Raw genomic sequence first — 15,379 nt, 5'->3', positions numbered from 1 at the left:
ATAACATTTTTTTCCCCAGGTCTGTGGAACTTCTGTTATTTTCAAAGTGTTAAAAATATTCAGTTTGCTAATATAAATGATTACAATTGACAGTGCATTGTCAATCTATTGCAAAGCTGATTTAATTAAGAATGCCAAGGGGCATCATTTGGGGCCAGGTATCTGAGCTGCAAATTTTTTTTTGATCTCAACCTCTCCCTATAGGACCGTCCACACTGGCACCAAAGGCTGGAGGGCAAGAGAACAAAGGGAATTTTATGTGTCTGAATTCAAATTCTTTCCCTTTGAAATGAAGCGTCCAGAATGGGCAATAAAACTGTGAAAATGGATTTCTGGCCGCATTTGATGTTAAGCCTTTAGTGTCAAGAGCCAGGTCTTTTTTTCTCCCTCTTTCTTTTAGTTTTTTTTTTCCCTTCCCTGAATGGTCTTGTGGGGAATTTGTCCTATAAATTATTTCTTGCAGTTTGTATGCATACAGTATGGCCTTGTCTCATAGTTAGAACTCAAAAGTAGGCTATTTTGTGTGTATGTATTTTAATTAACTTTTGATTCCAGTAAAAGTGCAATAGAAAACATTGTGCTAAAGAGGCTCATTTCATGTGGCTTTTTTTCTTCCCTATCAGCCCATGTATGAAACCTGAATGTTTATTAAGTACTTGTGTGGAAAGAGTAACTTTCACTCTGGTCTTCCTTTTTCATACTCAGGACTCATAATCCTTTGTATCATCTCTTCCATTCCTATAGTAGGATATTGCAATGCAATAAGAAAAGCAGAGGATTAGGCCCACTTACAATGAACATGCAGAGGGATCTATTATAATAAAGATTACAACCATTTTATCTTTAATAGGTAGCCACTGATGGAAGGCCAAGGGGGGAAACGAGAGATAGAGAAATGAAAGGAATTTTGGCATATTGAAATGATGTTTTGCCTAAGCTTTGATTGTCTATGAAAATTGTTCTTTAAATATTTATTTGTAACAAAATCAGTTGTCAGTACCTTATTAAACCTGGCTAAATTAATTTCAATTGTTACCAAGACCACTTAAGCACTGTATTCTTGCTGTCTGAAGAAAACAACTGTGTACATGCATGGGTATTCATGTGTTGATGCAGTTCTCTGTCCATTTTTTTGCAGATCATGTTTTCATGAAGCCAGATTACAAAGATTCCCAACTGTTTTTCTACCCTGGAAAGTACAGGTCTTGAAAGCAAAATTTAGTTCCAAAAGTACTTGGAGAGTCTTTTACCAAGAGCCAGACTCATGGGTTTTCAAACAGAGAATAACAAATGTTAAAAACGTCACACCCATACGTTAAAAAACATTTTGCCTCTGTTAAGTAGAGGCATGAATATATGAAAATACCCAAACGCAAAAAACAAAATAAAAATTTTCTCTTTGTTGAGTTCATAAGCTTTATCATCTCTAGTCCTACATTTCTCCTCTCTTTCAGCCCCTCCTTTTTTTTTTTTTATATTCTTTTCTTGTAGTTTTTTTTCTTCAGGCCTCCCTCAGGCTTCCTGCCATCTATCCAGACTTATTCCCTTTTCCATTGACTCTGGTACATTCTGATCTTTTCTCTTTTGTTTTACACACCACAGTTAGCTCACTTTTCCTCCTTTCTCACATACATTTTTCCTGTGCCTTTTCTGCTTTATTTCTCTGTCTTTGTCTATTTTTCTAATTCTCTGTTTTCTGTAGTTTTAAGAAAGGTTTTCAGCCTGTCATATATACCCCCATGCAAAATTCCAGTCAAAAGACTTCTTCAAGTACTCATTTCAATCAGTATCTGAAGCCAAGAGATTTACACTCACAGACTGATACACCAGTGTCTATCCTACCAGAATCAGGGCCAGAATGCTTCAAATGAAATTATTAAAAAATATATAATTTTATACTTTCATATTTATTGCTTTACAGAATGACAGAATGGATCAGGTTGGAAGAGAGCACATTGGGTCATCTGGTCCAAGCTCCCTGCTCAAGCAGTCATCATAGAGCACATGGCACAGGATTACATCCAGACACTTCTGGAGTATCTCCAGTGAGGGAGACTCCACAATTTCTCTGGACATTCTGTTCCAGTGCGTGATCTTTGCACAGTAAAGATGTTCTTCCTCATGTTCAGGTGGAATTTCCCAGCATCAGTTTCTGCCCGCTGCTTCTTGTCCTACTGCCTGGCACCACCAAGAAGAGCCTGGCTCTGTCTTCTTGGCACCCTCCCTCCACTTACTTATAGACATTGATGAGTCCCCTCTCAGCCAACTCGAGCCTGAACAGCTCCCTCAGCCTTTCCTCATGAGAGAGATACCCCAGTACTTTAATAATCTGATATCCTCTGCTCACTCACCAGCAAGTCAATTACAGTACTGAGCATGCTTGCTGACCTCTCCTAACCTCAAGTCCTTAATGACTTTTAGTGGGGCCACGATACTATTCCATGGAAAACACAGTCTATCCTAACACAAAAGGAAAACATGTAAATACAATTTTTAGACAAACTGTATTTTCTCTAATCTATTTCGTTCTCAAAGGAATTAATCTAGAGTTACCCCATGTAAGTCCCTGAAGTAGTGCCCTGAAAATCATGCTTTTGTTGGATTTCAAGGCAGTATGTTCAAAAAACAAATGGAATTGTTTGACAAGCTATGAGGCAGGACATTTTTGAATGTTTACCTGACTTAGATTACAATAGATTGTATGATATTACTGAGAGCAATACTCTTCCTTTTTTGCTGGTTGTAAGAATGGAACCAATCTCTCACTGACTTAACATTCAAAGGTATGCCTTGTATAAATATGTTGTCAAAGTCTGGAAGGATTAAGGTCTTGAGACATTTTGGGATACTTGTGGGAGAGTGCTGAGGTCATACCTTGCCCTGCAAAGCCAGCGAACTGCCCCACACCCCTCTAGAGCCAGTATGCCAGCCTGGCAGTGCTGCCAATCATTGGCAAATCTCAGGAAATGCCCCACACTCCCTCTCTGGAGTTCCTTATGCAGCTCCTGAGTGGCCAAATGACTGGAAGTCCCACCTGGGAGGAGGGCCCATGGAGGCTTAGGGGTATTTAGGGTTGAGCAGCAGTCAGCATCCCTCTTAACCCAATCTCCTCTTGGAATTCTTGGCTGGGTAGTGCTGGAACCCAGGAGCTGGTAACTATATGTGTGGTTTTCTATATCTTTTACATCTTTCTTCTTTTTCTAATTCCCTCTTCTTTGAACATTTTAAGATGTAACTTAAGATCAAATGAGTTTAAAATTTGCTAAGTTAAATGGTCTGAGTTAATGCTGTGAAAAGTGTTTTATGTTGATTGGATGTTGTACTAAACCTTTTGCCTAAGTTCCATAATTTTTCTAAAGTGTGCCAGTAAACTTTGGTCTTGTTTTGACCTCTTGAGGATATCTTGTTGGTATTACTACCACACATTTAACCCAGAGTGCATGAATCACTTGTAAGCCCTTCCAGTGAGTTGATTGGGACCTTACATAATTCTATGTATTGTATATTAGCACAATTGAATATTAGTATTTGATATTGTTTCACTTGAGACCTCCTGTTGTTTAGGTTTTATATATATATATATATATATATATATATATATATATATATATATATATATATAAACTTACACTGCTGCTCTTTGATTACCATCTCCACACTCATCTCTGGGAAACAAAAAAATTGTTGGACTGAGGCAGGCCTGCTCAAATCTCCTTCTTCATCCATCAATTTAGTGAAATACTTGAACGCTACAGCTTTGATTTAGTGACCAAGTCCTACATCTTTCAAGTTAAGCATCTGTGAAAATGCTTTGTTAAAACATAATTTTTGCAAAACAATGAAAGCTATTCTGAGGTAAATTGATAGACAGAGGAATCAAAAATGGAAGGAGAAGCCTTTTTTACTTGTATATACAGGTCAGTTGATACAGATTTGCCAAAATATACTTTGGTGTATTTGCATGTACATCTATGCAAAAAACCAAATGTCTTCCATTTAATTCAGTTGTGTAACTAAAATACTGTCACCTGATTTACCTGGTACAAAAATCCCAGTTAGACACAAGAGCTTAGGAATTTTCATGTCCCTTGCTGCTTCTAGAACAGACAAACCAACTCCTATGAACACTCAAATTAATCTAAACATTTTTCAGACACAGGCAACAAAAAGAAACATAGCAAAACCTTTCACACTAAATATTCCAGTTCCACAGACACTCTGTGAAACAGAAAACAGGAACATGTCAGATATTACACATGGTTATACCAAAACCTCAGCCAATGTTCATGGACTACATCTGTTAGCCAGGCAGTGCTCTGTCCTGTCCAAGATGTGGTCAGCTTTTGACTTTAGATTTGCTGAAACAAGTTTCCCAGGATCCACTGCAGCCCTACAGCCTCGGGCTTTGATAATGTGAGGTTTTGGAAACTAAGTAGGCTAGGGCTTGGCCTGTAAGTGGAGAGGAGAATCCAAGGAGAAGCCAAAGCACTGCAAAATGTTTGGCTGCTTTTCAGTTCGTGGTGGTTTATACCTTCATGCTGAGATGGGCAAGATGTTTCTCTGAGGGCCCTGGCAATGTGTCCACGATCTGCGGTTCCTTCATCCTGACCACGGCGGGGCATTGGACATTCTTCATTGCTGGTTTACATTTTATAGCTTTCCCACCCCACTCAGCCTTGCAGCCAAATTAGCATGGGAAATGAGTGAACAAAGATGCAATTATTTAATCCGGGTGTATCTTTCACATCTTCCTGAACTTAATGCGGGAATTTGTTACTCAGAGGCTACCATGCTCACATAGGTTCACCTGCACTTCAGTGATAGGTATAGTTTTCTGACAGTGCATCTTAGGAGTCACTAAATATTATTTATCACTAAAATATGCTTTTTATTATTAATACTACATGTATGCTTTTTTTGCTTGCAGTTGGCCCCAGCATGAATTCTCAGCAACAAATACTTTTCTTTTGTTCCTCTTGCATGTGGTAAAGGTCATCTTGTGGTACTTCAGTACCAAGGAAGTAGTATGCATACTAAAACTGTGAAGTACACAATAGTTCCTGCAACCTTTCTGAATCCCCTTTTGCGTCCTCCACACACTCAAGCAATCACAAGGTCATTATCACATCACAAGCTGTACAATATCAGATTTTTATATGTTTTCCTTAGGAGTTTGCTGCATTTAATCAAGACATCAGGTGAGAATCTGTTTTCATTATTTTGAAAACTTGAAAATATTACCCACTTATTATGCAAAATTAAAAAAACAAGGTAAGAAATTAAAAATAAATAATGTGTTCATTAATAGCTACTCTTATTATTTTTAAATCAGTTTAGAGGTTTGATTTTTCAAGGGATTTATTTTGAGGAAATAGAAGTGAGTACCAGTAGGGAATAAACATAATTTTTAAACAGTATGTAAGTGATGTGTTCGACCTCTGTTCAGCCACGTGACAGTCACTCTGCTGCTGTATGGAAAAAAAAAATTGGATTCTAGCAGAAAATGCATTACATAGCATAAAGTCTTTTCTTGGTACCCAGTTTGTCACAAGCTCAGAACCCACTCAGCCAAAACTCTCTGTAACACTGCCAAAGCGTTCTGTATTCGAGTAACATACAGCAAAAGCTCTTTAGTACTTTGAAACTCTCTACAGGGCTCAGAAAGTAAAATCTCCATGATTTCAGACAGGGATCCCTCTGACGGGTTGCTCTCAGACCTTTGTGCAACCCCAGATCCTGAATCCATCAGGCAGGCTATGAACTGCGCAGCTGAGTGCTGTGTGCCAGCAGAGTGTGGATTGCCCAGAGGTGCCCCATGGGGGATGAAACCTGTGTGCTCTAAGCTGGTGGTGACACACAGCAGGAGGTTTCAGGTGCACAGGGAGATGAAGTCCACCAGATGTGGTCACAATTGTAATAAACTACACAAAATATGGGGGGTTTTGCCAGAGGCCTTTGCATCAAACTCACAAGTTTTCTGGAGGTAATTTCACAGCTTTCAACTTGCTGGACAGATTGTAATGGTAATTCACTGCTGGTATTGCAGCAGTAGGGTTTTTTCCCATTTTTGAGCTAATTTCATTTATTTTCTGTCTTTTATAAGTGTCTGAATGTGAAAAATAATACCTGATTATTAGTTAGATACCTTTTGGGTATAAAACTTCAGAGGAGCGAGAGTAATGATGAAAACATAATAGTCAAAGTTTCCTCTTAGATTTATTATTGCTGTGAATATTTTTCAATTTTTACAATGCATGCCATAAATAAAGTTCAGGCAAAGCTTTCAGGTTTTAGCATTCTGTTTATTAACAATTGTTCCATTTAATGTCCATAAACAGCCGATGAAATTTTAAGGAAATCCATAAGCAATAAAGCTATTCATATTCTAATTTAGGTATCTTGACCCATTATTATAAATTCTGATTCTTGTGATTATTTTGTTTCATTACAACAGTAAGTACTAAGTGCTTTCTAAATTAAGATTCATGATAATAATTCCAGCCATGCTGAAAAAAAAAAAAAGGCAGTTTTAACCTGGATGTCTAAATAAAACCTTGTGCTGGACAAAAAATTTGAAAAACTGATTTTAAAAATTTTTAAAAACCAACCCTTTTTTGATAATTTCAGTAAGAGTTTTCTCAAAGATTTGACACCATGATATTTAAATGAAATGTATATTTATACATGCACAGAATTTATTGCTTGGTGAACCTGAGAAAGTCCAGCTGAGTTTACTGCTTACTTACCATTCCAGGGTGTGGTAGGAGAGCTCACAATTCTGAAAAGTGAAATTTTCTGTATGAACTGTTACAGATAAGTAAGGCTTTATAAAAAAGAGGCCTTGTAAAATCATGGTTCAGGCCTGTTATTTCAGCTTGGTAAGAAGAGGACTATGGGAGAGAGACTCAGCTAAATTAGGGGTAGAACATGGTACATAACCATTGCGTGTTGGTTTAATTATATTTGTTATTATTTGAAAGTATGTAACTGATAACTGGCTAATGGCTTTAAAAGGCTGGTTTTTGGAATAAAGCAGCTCTCCTTTGCACCTGCCTGGGGACCCTGGGTCACTTCACACCCTCACCTCACAACTGGTGCCTGAAATGACCTAATGGCCAAATCCAAAACCCAAGTCTTAGGTTTTGGATTAGATGAAGGAAGCCATTATGCTTTTTCATGGGCACCACACTCTGTTCCAGACACAAAGCAAAATCCAGTAGGGGATACATGACTAAAGTACAGCCATGTTCCTCATGGTTTTTTTGTTGTTGTTGTTCTGTCTCCTTATTTCTGATTAATATTTGCTTATCACTCTCTCTGATTAAATGGTACCAAAAGGCACATGTAGGAAAAGCCACGCCCACCTTGCAAAGTTTTGCAGGGTGCACTGTCATCTGGGATTGGGCACACACCATACACCCCTCATTAAAATCAGCATGAAGCCTTTGATGAGAACTATTTTGTATTCAGTCATAACATTGCTCCACTTTACCTGTTTGTGTGATCAAGTTTGTTGGGCACAGACAATTTATGGGAAAACGTCTGTTTGACAGTTCAGCTGCATTTAAGAGCAAGACTTGGAGAGCTTCATGATTAAACTGCACTGAAGCTTTTCCTTCCAAAAGTCAACCTTCCTATTTAGGGAAGGGAGGAAGGGACTTGAAGTTTGGCTCTGGAGTGGTATTTTTATGGATGGTTTCATAAAGAGCCACACAAAGGATTAAAAGCTAATTGTGTCAGAGAACTGATGAGCTTTTGTAAAAATAGACAATATTTGGATTCAAACATTTGTGACAGATACTTACTGCATCACAATGCATTGTCCTTCCAGCCAGAACTTTTTCAGCTGAATAAGTATACAGACTGGAGTCAATGAATTAACAACTTCCTTCATGTGAGCCACAGAACATATCTCCAAATCTGTAGCTAGATCTGGAGATCCAGAGTGGACTCTCTGAACTCAGCCAGTGGTTAATCCACACAGTGGTTCTTTCCTCAGGGAGGTTTGAGAATGTTAGTAACTTTTCTACTCTGCACATCTATCAGTTTTCATAAAATCCAAAAGAACCTTTGGTATACTTGAGATCTTTTCTCCTGCCCTTGCTTGAGTTTAGCCAGCATGATTTAAATGTCCTGATATACTGATCATACATGCACATGGTGCAATCATAATTATTTCTTTTCCTCAAGCTAGTCAGGCAGGCTAGGGATCACAGAAGGACAGCCTCTGAGACTCTTCCAGACCTCGAGCATTAAGTGCAGCATTGCCTCTTAATGTATACAACAGCCATTGTTTTGTCCAGGCCAATTCTAAATGACATCATTGATTTGTGAGAAGAGTACCTAGTAATTAGTTGTTTTTTTAACGGTCATGCCATTTGACATATTAAATGTTGTACATTACTTAAACAATAGGGTAGAAATATCAATAGTCTGGTGCCACTGTGTATGGCTCCTTTCCATTAGAGTGCATATATATGTGTGTGGCTGTGAGTAGTAGGGGATTGTTTCTCCATGATATATCTGGTGAAGTCAGCATTAACTTCTTGTACAGTAGATCTCTAGGGGTAGACAAACATTAGTAGGGTTTTATTTATCTTTCTGTGGCTTGATCAGAGGATTATTTTCAGGTTTATTATGACATTTAACTGGATTTTACCCTGAGAGATTCTTTAGCTGGACCTCCTCTACCTTTTTTCTCACTGGCAATGGGTTCAGTAGCTGTTTTCTTCTCTCAGGACTCTCTGTAATGCTAATGACAAGGGTTATTTTGGGTCTCTGTTGCTGTTGTTTTCTCTTCTTCTTCCACCAGTGCTGCTGTGTAGCCTGGAGAAACGATGATGTAAGAGGGAACTAATCCCACTGTGAAGGTTGTTGGAAGATGGAGCCAGATTCTTCACAGCAGGGCACAGCAGAATGAAAAAGAGTCAACAGAGATTGAAACACAGCTCCATCCCTCGAGGTTTTCATGGATAAGATGGACAAAGTCCTGAGAAAACTGGTCTGAATTCAATGGCCCTCTTTTTAGCAGGACTAGAGACTACCTTCCAATCAGAATTATTCAATCTTGCTATGATTCTGATGACATTTTAAATTCACTTTCTGTACAAAGGCACCTGAAGACATTGCCTCGCCATAAGATATCAGTTGAGTGAAAGATCAAAGAAAATTTACCTTTAATTGATTCTGCTTTAGTATAGTTTTGAGTCTGAGACACTTCAGTCAGTTCCTGTGAAATGCAATGTCCTGTGTAAAAAAAGGGTATTGTTCCTCACTAACTTTTGGTAACTGTTACTAACTTGAAAAATTGCACTGAATAGAAATGGTCCCTAGGGTCCCTCATGCTGTTGTTAGACTTCCATGGTTCCTTGGGCCATCAGACCTATAAGCTTTAAAGCCTGCTATAACTTTATATAAGTGTGAAGGAAACAAATAGTGAACATTTCAATTCCCTAAGATCTCTAGATGGTCATACATTCACTTGAAGAATAGAAATGTTTTATACTGATGGTCATTGGATGCATTTAGACCTCACCTGGCTTTGGGTGATTTCTTTAAAAATATCACATTACTGGGAGAACTTGCCTTCAATGAAGTTTTTGTATTATGGGGAAAAGTTATTTACAACCTTGGTGGGTTCCCCTTTGAAGTCATTTGTCTTGTTGAGAGGGGAAGTGGAGCTGGCCTTTGAAGAGTCTCATTTCATCTTGGATCTCTCCCTTTGAAGTACACTTTACCCTGAAGGCATTCCCTGTGGAAAATCTCTCATTGTTCATGGGTCTCCTAAGAAAATATTCCCTAGAGGCACACTTCCCTGAAGAATAATTTACCTTGGAGATAGAAGTAGTGATGTATTTTTCATCCTTGCCAACAGCAGGCAGGGTCTAGTTACACCAGCTGCACAAATGATTACATAAAGAAAATATAGGGGATTGCTAATTTAATGTGTAAGGGGCAGTTGCCTAACAGAGTGTCCAAATCTTGATAAACTGAGCTTCATTAATGCTACTGAAAAAAAAAATTAGTAACAATACTTGGCCTTCAGGGAGACCTTATTTTTTTTGAGTCTTTGATGCTGAAATCTTCTCATTCTTATGCTTCATGAGAAAGAATTCTCTGAAAGCCTGAAGAAAATCCTGTCAGCCATTTGCAGGCCTGATGCATGTTGTTTGATAGTGTTCAAAGATAACCATTCTGAGTGTGATAAAATCAAAGAAGATAAAGTATTTTTTCTCTTTAAAGAATTTTCACCTTTTTTTTTTTGTTATAGAACTTCAACAAATGGGAAAGAAAACCTTTCTTTACGGCTCAGTGCTCATTGAGGTCTAGTACCTCAGTGAGGTTGCAAACTACAAATTAGGAACATAAACACAAACAAACAGCCACACCTATGGTCCATAAAAGCTTTTCAACCATTAAAGCAGCGTTACTTTCTGCTGTATCCTACCATTGCCTAATTTCAAAGGCATAATAAAGGGTAATTGCTATGCAGACAGGATCAGCTCTAGGCATAACCAAAACAAGCAACTAACTTGGACAGCAAATTTTAAGAAAGGAAATCCAGCTATGGCTCTGCTATTTCTTTTGTTTATACCACAGCCTCAGAAAACCAGACACACTGCTGCAGCTGCCTCAAGGTTCATGGTACACAGGTGAGGGGGGCAGGTGGGAGCTCTCCCAGAGGCACAAATCATTGCCCCAAGACATCTGATCCCCTGGCAGCAGAAGGAGCGGTGGATCTGACCTTGTGTGACTCCTCTTGGTGCCTCATTTCTCTCTTTTTCTTCACTGCAGAACTGACCTATTTTTGGTCCCACAACTTCCTCTGGAGGGGTGCAGTGCTGCAAGCCTAAACCCAGCTCTGTACGCAGCAAATAATTCTTAAGCACCAACTTTAGTCTTTGCTATCAGCAAGCCTACCATTTTACAGAGCGCTTACATCACTCAGGAAATCTATGGTAGGTTTAGGATTGTTGCAAAAGTATCAAATTCTCACATTTCAATCTGAATACAAAGAGACTCAGTGGATTGCACTGGATTGCATAGCAAGCACAGTTTGCGGTTTGTTTATATATATAAACATCTTTTTTAAAACTTAAATTACCTCTGGAACTGGAGGATTCTGAGAGGAGATAAGAGCTCAGCCGACTTGAGTGGCTCCTTTTTAAATTATGTAATTGATTTGGGTGAAGATAGTATGATATTTCCCATTGAACTGTATTTAAGTATTAATGGATTTTTCCTATGAAATCTCTATCTTTCTTCTTTGGCCACCTTACTTGTTTGATAGTATAGTCCTTTCCATGGTAACAGATTGTGATGTCATGCATGACCAGAGTATTAGGTCAAAAAGTACCCAAGTTAGATTTGAAGGAAGAAGTAGGAAAGGTGCTAAACTGCATAAGCACTTTTCAAATTTAGAATTCAAAAGAAGTTGAAAACAGACTCAGAGTAATTGCAATGATTTTTTTAACTTACCTTGTCAGTAAGCTTTACAGTTGTGTTAACCACTATTATTATTATTATTGTTATTATATCAGAAATAATAGGAAACATTAGCAAAGACCATAGCACAGCCAAAAAAAAAAGCTCTATATAATATCAATTCCATTTTATCATAACCTATGTAGAAATTTTTTTAAAAATTGACTTTATCAACAGTGAAACTTGAACTAATGAGAGTAATGGATATACACATGAAAAACATAGATGTGGATTTGGTGTTTTTCCCCATTGTAGGGTTCCAGGCACTCAGACCCAAGATTTCAGTTCAGCTTTATTTAGAGAATGATTTTATCCACATATGGTTTTAAACAATCCCAATAATATATTTACATGCAAGGTTTTTACTCCAGTCCATGAACATATTAAATGCCTTTAGATGCTGTCTGTAAAAGTTCTCAACACATTCATTTTTCCTGCAGGCTAAGATTTTCATACATGTCTATTCTCTTACCATTTGATAAAATTTACTAAGTTACAAGGGATCATTGCTTTTAATGTTCCCTACAGTTGATCTGATTCCTCCAAGGGTACACTTCTCTGAAATCTACTTCCTGATCCAGGGCAACTTGGCTCAAGGTAAACATGGTCATTTAAACAAAACAATCTTGTTTTTGCAAGTCTGGATAAAACCCACCAAATATTGTGTGGGGAGAAACAGTGCCATAGACTTTTCCAACAACCACAGATTTGTTAAAAGCCAGGTCAGATGTTTCTATTGCAACACTGAAACTTGAAAGTTGCAGATACCATTCCATACATCAAATTATCGCTCCATAAAATGGGAATAACCCCACATTTTTATATATATAATACCTACACTCATTCATGATGCAGGGTAGACTGAGAGAAAATAATCACATGGGAAGGTAGAGACTGGGAATAAAATAATTTTATATTTACTAGTTTCCTTGTGTTTTCCTCTGGACATCTGCTATTGACTCCTCTTTGGGAAAGAATATTGAACTAGATGAAGCTCTGGTCTGCCTGAGGATGTAAACTCTTGTGTTTACCTTGCTGTAGTAAATGCTGCAAAGCCTGAAATCAAAGGGGAAGTATTATGGCTTGATTGTACTTTCATAATAAAGTCCATCCTTGTTAAATAAAGAGATCACCAAGTTCGAATGAATTTGAATTTAAACTGTGTCTATAAACATAACATTGTTTACATCTTTCATTTATGATGGTATTTCAACTAAGTTGTTCTGAAATTGCTCTGCTTTTGCACTATGTCATAAAATAGAAGCATATATTACATTAAGCAGTAAGGAGCTGTATCTCATTTAAAACACATAACCACATAATTTCATAGATATATATCTATATATAGATATATATCTATGAACAATGAAATTGCCCCAAAATTAAAACCCTCTTGGCAGTGTATTTGTAAACACAATCAGCCTATAATCCAATAAAGAGACTCTGCTTTGAATTAATGTGAATTGTTTTTCTATTCTGCCTTTACAAATATAACTTTTCATCTGAACTTCTTCACTCCCTCTATTTGTTTCACTAAAAATAATTGTAGTGATTTTCTTTCTCACTTGTAAACAGTAGAGGAAACATAACATTTGAAAAGTAGAATAAAATGGAGTTGGAAAAAATAGAAAAAAAAACGCAAAATAACATAAGCAGACATAATTCCTTTTATACCTGTGAATAGGAAAAGCAAATCTAATTTCTCAGAACTTCTGGCATTAAACAGTTTACATGTTAAAAAGAAACCATCACTTCAATCATTTTTTATGATTCTGAAAATGAAAGCCAAATTGTTAAATGGAAAGAGCAATAATTGCTTTATACACACACAAAAAAAGGACCCATTTCTTTAATTTTGCTAATTTAAAACAAAATTTTCCAAATGACAACCTTTTAGTTATAATTCATTAACCTTTCAAGCAACCATATTCAGGACAAAAGGAAATCTTAAGACATACCAATGCAAATGAAGTATTTAGAGGTTCATCCTTGTCAAGACAGGAATTCAAAAGGAGATGCAGGGCATTTAATATTTTCTGAACTGAGTTAAGAGGGGAAAGAAAGACAATCTTATTCTCAATATAAAGTATGCAGAATTTGGAAGGTAAATTGAAGATTGCTATACCTGGAACATTCAAAAACAAGGCTTTGTTTCTCCTACTCTGTACTTTTCTTCAAGTTTCCAGGTACTTAGTGATATTGAAAACAATATGGGGAAAAAACTAAGAAAACTTCACTTAGTTGTGAGGATTTTTATTTTTATATCAGGAAGATAAAGAAACGATTTCTAATGAATTCTTAATCAGCTATTAAATTTTGTCTGCTAGACATGATAACTGTATAGACCAGATGGCATCAATTCCAGCTTCCTGCCTGGTCCTAGAACAATTTTTACTTATTTTCTCAATTATTTTTCTGCTTTTCTTAATTGGTAAGTTCATCCCCCTGCTTTTGGCAGGGCTGTGGAATCAACCGAGAAAACCCATGTAGGACTTGGAGGAATGAGGAGCATGAGGACTGGAGTTCCATGCTCTGCTGGGTCCTCTCCATTCCTTCTCCATCATGCTGCATTGGATGTTTAAAGACAGGAAGGTGATAGTCAAGGTGCAAACAGGCAAATACCAAAGGCTGTAGGAAGTTGATACTCAAGGACTGGAGGTTCAAAAAGCCAAAAATTTAGGAAAGAACTGGTAAATTCAGGAGAACCTCATGTCTGTCTCCTCATGAGCAGTTCTGAACATGGAACTACCACAGCTCCTCCTCAAATATGCAATGCTTACACAGGAAGGGCAGGATTTGCTGACAGGACTACTAAATTGATTGCGCATCTCTAGTGCTGTGTAAGAAAATAGAAGTACATTGTCCATCAGCAGAAACCTGCAAAGTATTGACTGTCATCAAGGAAAACTCTACTGTTTTATTTCCTATGTTTCCTAAGACAAGCCTTACTTCTTGGAAGTCTGAATGTCCAAAGCAAGAAAACTAGGCTGCAAGGCTGAGGGACTGAGAGGGGAGCTTGGCTGAGTAGTTCATGCACATGGAGGAACCCATGGAAGCAAACGGAGCACAGGGTGGGTAGGCACAGCCTGCAGGGAGTCAGTGCTGCCCTTTCCAATCTGCCTCTTGGCTGGCACACTCAATCCCTTCCAGACAGGACATGCCACAGTCCTTGCTTGTCCTCTAGTGCTATCACACCACATTGGGTGGGAGCGGTGTTCTTCCCTGCCGGCCTGCCTGTGTTCCACCAGACCATGAAGAGCCCATTTTGCATCCCTTGGACAGCCTCATGCTCACGGCAGGCTGGCCACAGGCTCTCCCAGGCTGTCCTTTCACAGAACCCCATGGAAGATCCTTCGTTCCTGCTCTTCTGCTTCCCCTTCCAGACCCACTGGCCCTCCCTTCTCCCCTGGTGGCTTCAGATCACAAATGGACTTTTTTTTCAATCCTCCAGCTTAGATTGATTGCAGGCCTCTGGGAGTCTGTGGCCAAAACTAAAGCCAGGGACAATTCCTGAACAAGTAAGCTCACAATGCCCTGTTTATTTATACAGCACAAATGATTGAAATCATTATGGTCCAGACAAGTGGGACCTATTTATAAACAGCATCTTAAGATGAGCAATATAGCAGGACTCTCCAGTGCTTCACAATGAGCGCCAGCCCCATCCCCCCATTCCCAACTATAAAGCTCCAAGGCCGTTCTGACTTGCCACATGAAAGACACATTCCTTGCCTGTTAAATTAAAATCTAATCATATTCTGCAGTAAACAAGGCACAAAGAACACTCTCAAAATTATGGGATGAAAAGCAGCAACACTAAAGGCCAAACTCTCCCCTCAGATCTATCCTACAGCTCTTTGACAAGTGCAATCAGTTAAACATTTGAGGGCTTGAC

At 38.1% G+C, this 15,379-nt stretch overlaps 1 long non-coding RNA gene across 1 annotated transcript in view; it reads left to right on the top strand.

The window, feature by feature from the left end:
* LOC135302663 (uncharacterized) overlaps positions 1-13,006 on the top strand; it is a 118,364-nt gene extending 105,358 nt beyond the window's left edge. Inside the window, exons 4-6 of the long non-coding RNA XR_010364238.1 lie at positions 1,922-3,152; positions 5,170-5,198; positions 8,813-13,006. This is a non-coding gene — a long non-coding RNA (uncharacterized LOC135302663). The remainder of the gene's footprint in view (positions 1-1,921; positions 3,153-5,169; positions 5,199-8,812) is intronic.
* Positions 13,007-15,379: the final 2,373 nt, after the last annotated feature.

Source organism: Passer domesticus, chromosome 6, assembly GCF_036417665.1.
Source record: "Passer domesticus isolate bPasDom1 chromosome 6, bPasDom1.hap1, whole genome shotgun sequence".
Lineage (NCBI taxonomy): Eukaryota > Metazoa > Chordata > Aves > Passeriformes > Passeridae > Passer > Passer domesticus.
The sequence above is the reverse complement of the archived record's forward strand: the minus strand, read 5'-3'. Positions and strand labels throughout refer to the sequence as shown.